Genomic DNA, 12,480 nt, shown 5'->3' with positions numbered 1-12,480 from the left:
CTGGCCGATAGTATGCTACAGTTGTCGTTTGCTTTTGCTTTGCTTAGACTCAATTCAGTTTAAAGAGGTTTCTCAGTTTCTTTCATTGCTTTATGCCCGCTGGCGCTGTCTGGATTTGGCACGCTGGTCGAATTTGGCACCGTGGCCGAGTACTCTTTTGGCTCGTTGGCCGATTGTTGAGCTTGCGAGCTCGATAAATATACCACAGTGGCACTTAACTAAAGTAAGTACAATCACGTAGAATTGGTAATAAAAACAAATAAAACTTACAAAAACGGGTGAAAATGACGTTTTTCTTACCTCAACTTGGTCTCAACTCCACTCGATGAATGCCAAAGCCGGTGAGCATTGACGATCAGAAATATGCGGCCTTTACGTCACAATCTCTGCAATTTTCACTACGTCATTGGAATCTCAGGAATCTTACCTTACAGCAGGAATGTTACCTTACAACAGGAATGTTACCTTACAAACATTCCTCCCGAGCACTCGAGATTTTTACCGCCTACACAGTACTTTCGCACGGCTCTATAATGCTGCCGCCTCGCAGCCTCGCGTCTTCGCTCGGCTGGCTCGTTGGCAATAATTCCATTCCTTCTTCGTGTTGATGAGAGATCCTTTCGCCACTCGGTTGATTCTCACGCTCTCTGCTATTTGTCCTAACATGGCATCATTACCATACACTCCAGTCACGGACATTTTGAACTCTTGTCGTTCCTTCTCATGCTTTTCTACGCAATGTCTCCATCCATAATGCTGATTTTTCGTCTCGATTCTCTAAGCCCCCCGCGTGCTCCGTGCCTCTTGTATAGGCATTTCTGGCTGTCTCACCAATGTACTTATTTTCGCATCCCTGGCACTCAATCTCGTACGTCACACCGTGTGCATTACATGGACCTTTCCCAGCTTGTTTACAAACCAGGCAGTCTTCTCTCCCACACCTTTGCAAATTTGCTGTTTGAACGGATTGGACTTTTGTAGCACTTCCTTCAGTGTTGTACCTGTCTTCTCCACCACCTTTATCTTATACCCCTGGTCTCTGATTTCACCGTGGTATCCAGGTGTCGCAGGCACGAATGTAACCGCTTCGTCTCCACCTCTCTTCCCCATACAAGAGGCACGGAGCACGCGGGGGGCTTAAAGAATCGAGACGAAAAATCAGCATTATGGGGACATTGCGTAGAAAAGTATGGGAAGGAACGACAAGAGTTCAAAATGTCCGTGACTGGAGTGTATGGTAATGATGCCATGTTAAGACAAATAGCAGAGAGAGTGAGAATCAACCGAGTGGCAAAAGGATCTCTCATCGACACGAAGAAGGAATGGAATTATATAAAACTTCCTAGAGTAATACTTGACGCAGGAGGAACGTGAGACACCCTATGTGAGGCCTTACATGAAGCCTGTGGATTAGCCAAGACACTTGGTGCATCATACACTGGGTACCAGAGTATCTTGAATTCAAGATGGCGGAACATGCCTGACGAGGCTGAGTTTTCAGCGAAATTTATTGCAGTTTTTAAAGCGGTTTTTATAGATAAACACATTTTCTAAGTTTTAAGTGTATTAACTCCAAAATCGTGCGTCAAAAGAATAACAAAGACAGAGAATGTCAAGCAATTACCGAAGTCTATCTAATTCTTTTATCCCTTCAATAAACGAATTTTCTGAAGCATTCCCACATATGCAAATAAGCCAAGCCTGAGAAGCTCGGACTTTTTAGGAATTGACGATTATGGTCTCCCAACAGGCTTGGAATCCCTAGGAATTACTAGGAATTCCAAATTATGCCATTAGCAAAACTTAGTGCGTTAGAACTTTTGGGATTTTTTGGTAATTGAAAGCTAAAAGGGCACTGTGGACTAGAAATTTATGGGAATCTGTAGGAATTCCACTCAATGATTCAACTTTAGGGTCACTTGAGTGAGTTGAAATTCTTGCGAATTTTGTGTAATAGTACTGAATGTGCCAGTGAGACAACAATCAAAGTTTAAGTGCCCTTTTAGGAGTTGGTTTTATCTGATGCCGTGAAAAAATTAGCTTAACTTCAACCTTAAATACATGTATAACAGTACTCTTATTCAAAGCATGCCAATGTGAATGTGATATCTTTCGAGTTAATTTACTGTTCGGCGGGGCTTGGGGGGGGGGGGGGGAGGGGTCTTTAGTTCCGCCAATTTCAAGCAAAAAAAAAATAATAATAGGAAGTAAAACATCTGTCATTTTACGGGTGATCTACGTTAATTTTTTTGACATCTGGTCGAGAATTCTGAAAGTAGCATTTCCGAGCTTCAAGATTGCAGCTCTGGGAACGAGAATGGGGACCTTGGTACGGCCGATTTACACGGTACGATGTTTGTCGCATGAGACAAGCTTACGACAGGCCTACAACTTGTTTACGATGTCGAGTACGTTGGGAAAAAAAATGTTGCAATAATCACAATCGCATGCGACAAAAATCGTACCGTGTAAATCGGCCCTTGGGGCTTCGTCACGCGTTCCTTCCCCACGAGCGTCTGCTTAAACGAGCCGGAATTTACGTAGACCAATCACAACGGACTAGTGCACTTTAGTCAAAATTAAGAATGCCAAACTGAATGGCGTATCATCACGCATCATGTCTAAATTGAATTGGCAATGTTGAGTGGCACACTTTCGCACCGAATGGTGTATTAGCATAGGTTGAAAGACACATACTTGCAAACTAAATGGGGCATAACGAAGTTGAATGGATCACAACCAAAGTGAATGGCTCATCGCGAATGGCATTCTTGGCAGTACTCTGGGGACCTGGGTTAGCATCAAGCTGACCTCATTAGAATGCATAAATGAACAGATCATAAACTTGCCGTATAAGTCACGCAGGTGCGAAAGCACAAGAAACAGTGTGCCTTCAAGATAACTATCCCTTTATAGGTACATGTAGTTTTCACCTTACGTCATCGCCGCCATGTTGGTGGACAAAAACAAAAGATCTCTCATTACCTCCTTTTGTTCGTCCACCAGGAATTGTACATTGCAGCATTGTTATCCGTGTCTCTAGAGATTGGTTGCAAACCACCTATTGAGCACACGAAAAATGGTTTCAAAACAAAACGTACACGACAGGTTTCCCTGTTTTTAAGTTCGATTCCTGCTCTTGAGACCTGGATTCGCTGTGAACGAGTGCCAACGTTTGTGGTTAGTCAACATTATAATATATAGATTTAGCCAAGCCTAAAAGCGGAGCTCCCTGGTCCAGTTTGGTGAACAGGAATCCACAACCAAGTTGAGCTAACAGATCTTCTGTTTTGGGAATAGGGTAATTGTCGAGTTTACTAACTTCATTGAGTGTAACTTTAAAGTCTCCCCAAATGCGTATTGTGCCATCAGACTTGACAAGGGGTACTACTGGAGTAGCTCATTCCGAGAACTGAACATGACCAATTGTCCCTTCCGATAACAGGCGATCCAATTCCTCTTCAACGTTCTGTCTGAGTGCATAAGCGACTGGGCGAGATTTGAAGTACTTGGGTTTTGCTTGAGGATCGACGTGAATTTTTGCTTTGACTCCCTGGACAGTTCCTAGTCCGTCCTTGAACAACGCTTCATGCTTACCAAGTAAGCTGGATACTTCAGGAGATAGTGCACTGAGATCATGAAAAATTTCTGACCATTGCAATTTTACATGCTGCAACCAATCTCGGCCGAAGAGACTGGGTACCTTGCCTTTAACAACAATGACAGAAAAGTGTCCTTATACTTAACTTCAACTGACAATGTTCCTAAGACTGGGATGATTTCTCCTGTGTAGGACTTCAAGGTGAGTTTGTTGTCTTGTAGGTTGAAACTTGAACCCTCAATGTTCTTGAGCTGAGTGTAAACATCTTCACTAATAACGGACAGTGATGCTCCAGTGTCAACTTCCATTTTGACCGATCTAGCCCGTTCAATTCAACAGTCACCATATAAGGGTTTTTGTGGCTGATTGGGCTGACAGCAAAAAGTGGGTAAATGTCCTGCTCCTCATCTGGCTTTTCAGTATCCAAGACATGAACTCTCTGTTTACCTTGTTGGCTTGAAGTGGGGTTTGAGGATTTTTCAGATGATTTTCTTGCTTTTTTTTGACAATTCGCGACTACATGCCCCTTCCTTTTGCAATAATGACACGTGGCATCTTTAAAACGACATTTGGACGGGTGATGATCTTTACCACAGCGATAACACTTGTCGGGTCACCGTTTCTCACTCTTGGGAGGTTGTTTTTTCGAAGAACTGACCTTTTTTACTGATGCAGACGCCATAACGGACGTGGAAGGAGTTGATTGGAGATCAGCCATGTGCTGGACGGTTGTTTCTAGAGATCATGCAATTTCAAAAGCTCTTTTAAATGTCAGTTCGCCTTCAGACAGTAAACGCGTCTGTATTTTCTCATTATTTCCTCCAGAAACCAGACGATCACGAAGCATATTTTCCAGACTACCACCAAAGTTGCAGTATTCCGCTAGGTGTCGTAAAGCAGCGACGAAATCAGAAATACTTTCTCCGTTTGCACGGAAACGATTGTTGAACTTGTGCCTTTGCACGCTTTCACTGGGTTTCGGATTGAAATGATTCTTTCCCGTGGTGCACAATTCCGGATACGGCTTATCTCCGGGCTTTTCTAGAGCGAGAAAATCACACATTAACTTGTAGGTTTTGTTTCCCACCGAGCTGAGGAGAATAGTACGACGTAATTTCAACCCGTCGCCTTCACCTCTGATCTTATTCGCTTCAAAATAAGAGTTTAAACGCTCGATATACAGCTCCCAGGTATCAGAATCTCTGTCAAATTCCTCTAGTTTACCATAGGTAGACATTTCCACTATCCTCGTCGCCAAAAAAATGCAGTGTATCCAACCCTAAACTACAGTAACACAACACCGATTGATTTCGCCAGGCAAGATGGCTAACTAATTTTTTATTTCATGTGGATCCAGAAAACCTTGCGGTCGTACAAGCACAGGTGGCCCACACTAAATACATTACAGTCTGTCATAATTTAGGGATGACTCTTGAGTAGACAACTGGCTTACTTCCTTGGGAAATATATCCCGTTGTCATTCTAGGTTCAACTTCAATACATGCGCTTGAATTTCATCTTTACTGTCCAGATCACTAACTGTATGGGGACTGGCAACTAAATAATGTTTCAAAGATGGCGAAGTTTGACTGACCTTACACCTTCGCTCAGTGACCTCTTTACCTTCGATAAGGTCTTGTCCCAGTATTTCATTCTCAAGATGCGCTACCTCCGCTTGGTCTTGGGTAGAAATTATAGCCATATCGTTCCCTCGTTTTTTCCGTAACAGATCGAGCTCCCGTTTTCGATATTCCAGTTTGAACTCCAATACCCTTTGGGCCATTTCTTCTCTTAATTCTTTCTCACGCGCCTCACTTTCCCTTTTTATTCGTTCCTTTAACTGCTTTGCTTGAAGGCTCGCGCTGACGACCTTAATTTGGGCGTCCTTTCTCCTCCTTGATGAAAAACCTGATGACGAATTTGACCCTGTTTGGCTTTATACCGAATCTTCAGTAATTTGGACCCACGACCGTGATGTGAGAGGCTTGGGTCTATTCTCGATTTTAGGTCACAAATTGCTTTGCATTACTGTTTTCAAAGGAATGTTGCATTGAAAAGCAGTTTGTGACGTAAAATCGAGAATAGACCCATGCCTCTCGCATCACGGTCTTGGGTCCAAATTACTGCTAGTTTTGATAACTTAACGCGTCTTGCCCGGCAGACAAGGTACACTGTGCAAAATGAAGCGTGTCGTGGCCCTGAAAAGCAGCGATTCGCACCCGTATACCGTCAAACTAGCAGATGGTTGTTACTCTGTATGGGGTTCAGTTCCATCAGGAGCCCCTCAGGGAACAAAATTAGGGCCTTGGCTGTTCATTATAATGATCAACGATCTAGTACTCAGTGACGCCTGTGTCTGGAAAAATGCGCATGATACGACGATATGAGAGGTTGTTCCAAAAGGTGAAATCTGAGGTGCACAACTTATTGCTGATAAAGGAGCTGAGAGGTCAAAAAACACTGTAAATCAAGACAAATTTAAAGAACTCAGAATTTCATTTGCAAGAACGAAACAAGTATTTGAACAAGTTAAAGTTGGTGGAAAAGATTTAGAAGTAGTAACCAGCGCACAGTTATTAGGGGTAACCATCTCGAGTGTCTTATCGTGGAACGAACTTATAAATGAAGTAACCAAGAAAGCATCAAAAAGGTTATATTTTTTGGTTCTATTTAAAAGGGCCAAGGTACCCTGTGCGTATCTGAGGCTGCTCTACACTACATGCATAAGATCCGTCTTGGACTATGCAGTGCCTGTGTTCTACTATTCGCTACCAAAGTATTTAACGCATGAACTGGAACGTATACAGAAGAGGGCGTTAGCAATTATGTGTCCCTGTCTTAATTAGAACGAAGCAATTACTCGTATGGATTTAGTCTCGTTAAATAAACATCATCGCAACTGTTGCAATGCCGTTTTCAATGACATTCTTAATGATAAGAGTCACAGACTGCGTTATTTACTCTCACCTTTACACAAAGCCACCAGGTACACTTTAAGATGCACAAGAACCTTTGATGTCCCTAAAGTGAAAACTAATCGAGCTAGAAACAGTTTTATTATATCGTCAAGTCTTAACTTTGATACAATTTAGTCAACTTGAATTTACTTGTCGAAGTCTTGCTTGTACATAACTTTTTTATCATAAATATTCAGTGATCACATTGTGAAATAACCACATTTTGAATTATCAAAATATGAGTAGTCTTCCGTGAGTCTTGATGAATAAATATCAGAAATTAAATACAAAGTGATCAAGTATTGACAGGCACAAATCACTCACCATTATAATCGAGAAAACCTACGAAATAATCACGAAGAAGATCGCGTATTTCATCAACCGAGCGCGCCATTTTGCTCTTCCCGTTGGGACGAGATGCCGAAAAGAAATCTGGGTTACTATTCATTCCTCCTCTGGGCTGGACGCGTGAGGTTCGCTTGAGGTGGTGAGCCGCTGTTAATATCCGCCAATCAGAAACTCGGCTGCACTAATCGGTCAGGCATAAATTAGATTGTGGCTGCGAAGGTATTCTTTAACCCTCCGTATTCCAGCTTTACAGTGATTTTAAGGTGGGAAACATCCAAGATTTCGACAACGGAAAGTGTTCGAGAATCTGTTGAATGGGGATTGTGTCGTTTTCTACCGCCTGAGTTTCGAAACTTCACTAATTTTCCAGTTGGCGCCAAGGTCTAAATAGGGCTTTCAAGTCCAGACTCGCCAGACTTCGCTAATGTAAGAGCAACTAAAATTTCTCAAGATTAATTGAAATTACTGCTGAGTTTATTGATAGCAGAACGAGGGAACTGATGAGGTCGACTGAGAAGTGAAGCGACCGAAGATTTTGTTGATGATTCGCGAGTTGAATTCAAACTCACATTGATCATTTAACCACAAACTCAAGTTATTGTAGTATCATCTGGAAACTTCGCACAGAGCATTGTTTAAGCATTGTTTTGTAATTACTGTTTTGTTAAAATCAATGTTTTGGGATGTGTAATGCCATTTCCCTGCAAGCTATTAACTTCGCATAAACTATTTTTGAATTTACGTCACCGACACAATCTATTGCTCACGCGTCGAGCCGTGTCTTCTCGGGGACTATACCCGAACTCGGGTGAGCGGCGCAAATCGAGCCTATATGAAATACGAATAGACCCAAAAGTTGGTCAAAGGCATTCCTGTGATCTTGTCATTTAAGCTGCTTGTTGCGATTTTTCTATGTTAAATTAGCAGAAAAACTTATGGGCGTAAAAGTGCGTATGCTTTTACCTATTCCGTAAAATAAGGCGTAAAGATCCGTTATTTATATGCGTTTCCGCGGTCCGCATAGAAGCGCTAACACACTCCTCTTGTATTATGCTTCTCACCGTTCCTTCTCGTATCCCGAAAAAAAGCTCACAAGTGAAGCTTCCGTTTCCAAATCTTTTTGCTTGTTTGTGACAGAGTAGAACGCAAAAGTCTTGGTTTACGATGAGCATCGAAACAAAATTCTAGCATCCAATGACACGCCACACTTACGTACCAACTCCATGAGTTTTACTAACACGCCACGATTAAACGCGTAAGGAACAACATAACACCCTCGTACACGTCATGTTCTATGACACCTGACGTTTCGTTGTCCGATTTTCGGAGTGACGCGAAGTGCCATGGCTCCGTAACTTCCATGAAATTAGCTATTTCATACAGTGGTAAGAATGGTAAAACGTGTTTGCTTTTGGTGGGGAGATTAATATTATAGACGAAAAGTATCAGAGTTTAGGTGTACTTTAAGCCAAGTGAGTAAATTTTAATTTAGAAGGCGCCATATTTATCAAGGATCGTGCAATATTTTACCTACTCAGGAACTATGAGCACCTACCGTAGTTATTCGGTTACAAGGGGCACGGTTTTTTCAAGAACTAGACCCTCCGTGAGGGTACACTGGGTTGCCTGTGGTACGTGCAGCATTCCAGGCTATTTGCTATTTAATCAAGTTGGGGGGGGGGGGGGGGGGTCATTAATATCATTTAAGGGGTCACCCAGAAGTCATACCAGCAGAGGCCCTTTGGCTCACAGGTCCTCACACGTTCGTACGACGAAACAGATCCTTTTCTGAGGTTAAAAACCTGGCTACCGGCTTATTACTTAATCATTTGTCAGAAAGAACAAATTCCTGTCCTCTTTAGAAAAAAACTAGACACGGATTGCTTACGTGTGGTAGTGAATTAACACAGTGATTTATTCCATAATGTCAAGTGAGCTCTGTGTTGTCTTCTAGGAGATTCAAGTTGTCCTTGCGTAAGATGTAGCTCTAACAGTGCTCGATATTGTTTGGTATTGTCTATCATTGTAGTGCCATGGTAGAAGTCTTAGGTAAATAGCCTGAGAAGACATGTGCTTACTAGCAAAGTACTGAACCCAGAAAGATTGAAGAAAATAAAAGGGAAGTGAGAAACAATGGCTTCTCGGCTGACATGTTGATCATTTCCAAGTTCCCTCACAACTTCTTTTCACCACAAGTTTAAGCGTGCCCTCTGAGCATCTGACAGATTTGTAATACTAAAGTTTACTGAAGTTAAGGGCCCACAGACGGATTTTTCCCGCATTGCTAAGGAAGTGAAATGTTACTTCCGGTGACTGACGTCATCATATCATGAGCTAACAAGAAAACCCACTCACAAGCAAAAGTCACCACACGAACTGTTGTTTCCAAGACGAGGTTATTTATCACCAGGTAATTCCATCATTTTGGAAATAGCAGCTACTTTATTATTCCTGTTTATTTTCGTGACTTATGCGCTACCACAAAAATTCTCCACGTATCACATTTCAACACCTGTATGCAAATTTCTTAAGCTCGAAAATTACACAACATGATAAATTTACAAAAACTGGAAATTTCACAGAAATCTTTTCTAGCGAAACATTTATTGAAACAAACAAACATATTTGCTATAAGATGCAAGGTCGCGAGGTCGCGGGTTCAAATCCTGTTGAAGTCCTGAAAATTTTTCAGGCTTCTCGACGCAATAGAAATTTGCGCTCATCACTGCGAGACAACATGGTTTCATTTGATTTCATACCCGCAGTGCAACATATGATGTATTTCATATATATCTTTCACTCATAATTACTTATCACGGGAAGTTTTGAACTCAGAAGTGACCAGCTCCCAACGTCAGTGGCTTCATAGCTCAGTTGGTTAGAGCATCGCACCGGTATAGAAATTTGCGCTCATCACTGCGAGACAACATGGTCTCATTTGAACCCTTTCTATTTCAGTTGCGTGCGTACAAACGAAACACACAATCACAAAGCACATGCAACAAGACGCCTACAAGGGCGTATCCGTGGAATGCGCAAACAGTTAACACAAATTGTCCAGTTACAGTGAACTTCAAGTACAGGTAGACTTCGGAAAATGGCGAAAGATTACTAGAAAGATACATCTGTAATATAACTTAAAGTTTTTTGTTGTAAAAACTCATTACTAATGTTGCTAAATTTGCAAATGCAAACAACGAAGCCCTATTAGCAGGTTATCAGGATACGGGATCTTTTATTTATTTATTTTTTGGAAGGAGACTTAATTCGGATCTTTACGCCTTATTTCCAAAAATTACAGGATCAGCCTTAAATCATCCGAAAAACGCATTACAAATCACAGTTCAACAACTTATCATCCTGGGCCAGTTGTTCAGAAACTGGGTTTTAAAACGAGTTTTATCCTCTACTCCCAAATGCTGTTCAAGGCTGATATTCAGAAAAACTTTACATTAGAAGAAGTCAATCTTGAAAAACAAAAATAAGCAAAGAAAACTGTGACCAAAAAGTTGAAAACATGAAACAAAAGTTTACGCTAATCCTGGATTAAGGTAATTGGCTTTCGAACAACCGGGCCCTGTAATCGACGTCTGGTTCTGTAATCCTGGTTTAGTTCCTTGCAAACTGTATAAATTTGCCATGGCGAAGACAAGAAGACAACATCCGTGCTCTATTTCTCTCAATGCTCAAAAATTCTGTAATTGCGTGTTGTATAATCCAGTCCAAAGTTCTAATTTTACAATTCCATAATCTTGATTTCAGTAACTTGGTACCAAACGTTCCACAATAACTTGAAATCTCGTTAAGAAAAATCCTTAAATCCAGTAGTCCAGTCCGGATTGAGATCGCCAAAACTCTCTCTATCATCGATTCAAAATTCAACAAAAGCTACAAGTAGTAAATAGTTATCAGAAACTACAACAGTTCGTCCTGATTCTACACTCGAGCTGAACAAAAAACCCAAAAAACCCTTGTCATCGTTTTCGAGAGAACAGACAAACAGCCGAAACTGTTCTGTGCTTGCCCCTTACGGCACTGAAAAAGTACCGTACGTTGTACAATAGTACTTGACCGTAGTCCTTGGCCAAGAAACTAATCTTAGCCAAAAGCCCGAGAAGCGATCAGAATACGGGATAATTAGGTAAAAAAATTGTGGGGATACGGGATTTTTAGTCTGGAGGTGGGGGTAGAATTGAGGAGATACGGGTAAGAACGCATTGCGTGTGGTAGTGCAGTAACTTGACAGTGTTTTTTTCCACAACTGTCAACTGAGCGGCGTTTTGTTTTTTCCAGGAGATTCAAGTCCTTGCACAATATGTAGCTCTAATATAAATAGATTACTTCATAGAAAGTGCGCCGTACGGAATTTTATTCACGAGTCGCAAAACTTTAGAAACGAACGAGTGAGCGTAGCGAACGAGTGAGTTTCTAAAGTTTTGCAACGAGTGAATAAAATCCGTACAAAGCACTTTCTATGGTGTAATTTGTTTATTATATATTAAAGGAAAATAAAAGCGTGTAAATCAGAAATTTTATTGTTTTCTTTGTGATGCAAGCTTTATAAACCATGTTTGCGAAATAGCGAAAACTCAAGAATCCAATTCAGTAAGCTTAAAAACTTCCGAAATGCGCAAAAACTGTCTTCGGGGGAAAACGTTACAGGTATTAAAAGATACTTCCTCATTAAGAATAACGCTAAATGCAAAAAAAGAAAAATCAAAAGTGAAATGACGAAAACACTTCTTCACATTTATTTTAGGTCCGATTAATCACTGTCTGATTCAATCACATAATGGCGGCGCTTCGCACTGTGCATCACAGACAAGTTTGGACTTTGCTGACTTACAGTGTTTATCGAGATATTAACTGTTCCTCCGTGAATGTTTGCGCCTTGAAGTAGGGACAAAACTTGTTGTTCTCCGTCCTTTTTCTTCACCGCCAGAATGAATGCGCACAGTATTTCGTCGAGCTCTCTCGGTTCAATGTTTTCGAATTCTTCGTGTTTTCCTTTCATTCTCATAAATTCTTTGAGTAAGGAAACATCTCTTTTGGTTTTACTCAACGTGTTTTTGTTTGCTTGCTCTTCAATAAAAGCCTCTAAAGTTGTTTCAGGTGGAACAAAACGTGCTGAAGCCATGTCAGTTTGCGAAAAACACAAGCATGTTTTCTCAACCGGCGCGCCTCGGAACCCATTTGAGTGTTATGTTCTGATTGGCTAATGGGTGATTCTACTCAATGCTCATTGGTTATATTTTTCACATGTGAAGAACGCTATACGCAAACCTGATTGGACGTATCGGTTTTTTCACTGGTGAAATATAAGGAAGAGAGAATTCTATTTGGAAGGTTTATTACATGAAATTCGCCCCATATATATAATAAAATAGTACACGACATTGTTTGGTATCGTAAATCATTACGGTGCCATGGTAGACATCTTTGCTATATACCCTCTAAGAAGACATGTGGTTCAGTAAAATACTAAGCCCAGAACGATTGAAGAAAATAACAGGAAATCGAGAAACGTTTGGCTTCAAAGCCGATATGTTCATCATTTACAACTTCTTTTTCACC

This window comes from Montipora capricornis, chromosome 6, assembly GCF_036669925.1.
Source record: "Montipora capricornis isolate CH-2021 chromosome 6, ASM3666992v2, whole genome shotgun sequence".
In the NCBI taxonomy this organism is placed as follows: Eukaryota; Metazoa; Cnidaria; class Anthozoa; order Scleractinia; family Acroporidae; genus Montipora; species Montipora capricornis.
The sequence above is the reverse complement of the archived record's forward strand: the minus strand, read 5'-3'. Positions refer to the sequence as shown.